This window comes from Nicotiana sylvestris, chromosome 7, assembly GCF_000393655.2.
Source record: "Nicotiana sylvestris chromosome 7, ASM39365v2, whole genome shotgun sequence".
Classification (NCBI taxonomy): domain Eukaryota; kingdom Viridiplantae; phylum Streptophyta; class Magnoliopsida; order Solanales; family Solanaceae; genus Nicotiana; species Nicotiana sylvestris.
The window spans coordinates 59926985-59930077 of NC_091063.1; positions in this window are offsets into that span (position 1 = coordinate 59926985).

Sequence of the window (3093 nt, forward strand, 5' to 3'; positions counted from 1 at the left end):
TAGTTTGACTCGGCACAAAGTTTAAGAAAAGAAAGAAGTCTTTTAAAACTTTTGGTCTGTTAATGGTAGAAAATCGAGCTACGAGAAGAATTTTATAGAAAAGAAACCCTAAAAAATAGAAAGAGAAGAGAGTGTTTTTATTTCATTGATGTTGTCTCTGAAAATATAGAAATGAATCACCGTCTTTCTAGACTATTCTATCACTATATATACATGAGGTATTAATAACAATTACATGGACTAAACTATAATAAAAGAAAGTTGTTGTATAATTAATTGGGCTGCTGGGCATCAGCTGTTGTTAGGCCTGAAGTTGGGCTCCCATTGACACCCCCTCTCAAGATGGAGGGTGAAAACACTCCTAGCTTGCCCAAGATAGAATGATGAAGAGGACCATGCAAGGCTTTAGTCATAATGTTTGCCAGTTGATCAGAACTACAAACAAACTAAAGAGAAATCAGGCTAGAAGAGAGACAATTGCGGACATAATAGCAATCCACCTCAATGTGCTTCGTACGCTCATGAAAGACAGGGTTATTTGCAATATGTAAAGCAACCTGGATGTCACAAAACACAGGTACAGGAGCAGTAATAGAAAGCCCAAGATCACCAAGAAGTTAAACAAGCCAAGATACTTCAGCCATTATCTTCCTCAAAGCCCTATACTTTGCTTTAGCAGAGGAAAGGAAAATAGTAGGTTGTTTCTTACTCTTCCAAGAAATGAGGCAACCACCAAGGGTAATAGAAAAACCAGTGATAAATCTCCTTGAGAAAGCACAAGTGGCCTAGTCAGAATCAAAGAAAGCAACAAGAGAAAAATCAGATGTATTGGACAATAGACCCCCCTGAGCAGGAGCAGTCATAATTTATCTCAAGACATGCAGGGCAGCTAACATATGAGGAACCTTGGGAGTCTGTAGAAATTGACTCAAATGCTGAACAAAATAAGCAATATCAGGTCGGGTATGTTGCAAGAAGTTCAGCTTGCCAACTAGTCTTCTGTAAAGACTAGGGTCTGGAAGAAGGTCACCCATGTCAACTGTCAACTTAACAGAAGGATCCAAAGGGATGGAAATAGGAGAAAGATGAGAACACTTGAATTCCTCCAACAAGTCTGAAGTATACTTGTGTTGATGCAGAACATAACCATCAGAATGCGAGGAAACTTCAAGACCCAAAAAATAATGGACAAAACCAAGGTTTTTGATCTTAAATTGATCATCCAGGAACTGTTTTAAAGCAGTCATTTCATCAATATCAGAACTAGCAAGAAGAATGTCATCCACATAGACCACAAGGATGACTAAAGAAGCACTAGAAGACTTGGTGAATAAGGAGTAATCATTCTTGCTGGCAATGTAGCCTCTTGAGAGCAAGGCATCAGACAACTTAGAAAACCACTGCCTGGAAGCCTGCTTAAGGCCAGATAAAGACTTCCTGAGTTTGCAAACCAAAGGAAAAGCAGTGGAAGAAGAAGAGGAAGAGATCTGAAGACCAGGAGGGATTCTCATATACACTTCCTCATGGAGATCCCCATTAAGGAAGGCATTATGGAAATCAAGATGAAAAACAGTCCAATGTCTTTTGACAATCAAAGAGAGCAGACACTTAACAATAGTGAGCTTGACAACTGAAGAGAAAGTCTCAGTATAATCAATACCCTCCTTCTGAGTATCACTCCTAATGACAAGCCTGACTTTGTATCTCTCAATGGAGACATCAGACCTCTGCTTAATCTTATATACCCACTTGCAGGGAATGGACTTCTTATGAGAAGGTATGGGGACAATATCCTATGTATGATTAGCCTCAAGAGCCTGGAATTCCTGTAGCATGACCTTTTTCCAAGAAGGATAAGATGCAGCCTGCTGGTAATATTGAGGCTCAAGCATGTGCAAATCAGAGGTAGAAACCTTGTGATTAAGAGAGACAGGTGGGGAAGGGGATGGGATAATAGAGGAGCAAACATAATCTGATAGGTAGACAGGTGGGTTAACAACTCTGCTTGATCTCCTGATATCAGGAAGAGGAGGGGGGATCAGAAGTGGAAGGAGGAGGAGGAGAAGAGGTGGGTGTAGAAGAAGTGTTAGGAGGTATCAAGGGACAAGAGGCACAAGGTGCTGGGGAAGAGAGGCAACAGGAGAGAGATCAGAGTCAACAAAATCAGTGGGAGGAGAAGGGAAAGAAGAGGAAGGAGGAAGGTAGTAAGGAAAGATGTGTTCATGAAAGAACACATCCCTAAAAAAGAATATAGAATGAGTAAAAAGATTAAGAAACTTATAACCCTTCTTCCCACAGGGGTATCCCAAAAACACACAAGAGATGGCGTTAGGTTTGAATTTATCCCTGCCATGCTTGGGACTAGTGTCATAGAAAAGTCATCCAAAAGACCTTAAATGATCAAAGGAAGGGGGATAGTCATGTAGTTTTTCAAATGGAGAAAGGTTATAAAGAACAGTGGAAGGTAACCTATTAATCAAATAAGTGGCTGTGAGAACACAGCCACCCCAATACTTAAGGGGAAGTTTAGATTGAAACAAAAGAGCCTTAGACAATTCCAATAAGTGTTTGTGTTTTCTTTCAACCACTCCATTTTGTTGGGGAGTGTGAGGGATACTAGTCTGATGGAGAATGCCATTGGCAGAAAAAAATTGTTGGGCTTCAGAGCTAGAACTTAGCTCATAGGCATTATCAGACCTAAAAGACTCGACAGTTGAGTTAAAATGAACTTTCACCATTGCATGAAAAGCCTTAAGCACAGAAAGGGCATTGCTCTTGCATGACAATAGGTGAGTCCAAGTGACTCTAGAAAAATCATCCACCAAGGTTAAAAAATACCTGAACCCATTATAGGTCTGAGTATTGTATTGACCCCAGATGTCAATATGAACAAGATTGAAAGGGGTAGAGGAATGAATAGAGCTGTCAAAGAATGACAATCTCTGTTATCTTTCCATTGGGCAAATATCACAAGAATTTTTTTGTCTAGGTGAAATCTTATCAGACAAAAGGAGATAGATTTCATTCTATTAAAACGAACATGTCCCTTTCCTGCTCGTCTGAGCTTGTGACATCCTTGGCAACAACGAACTG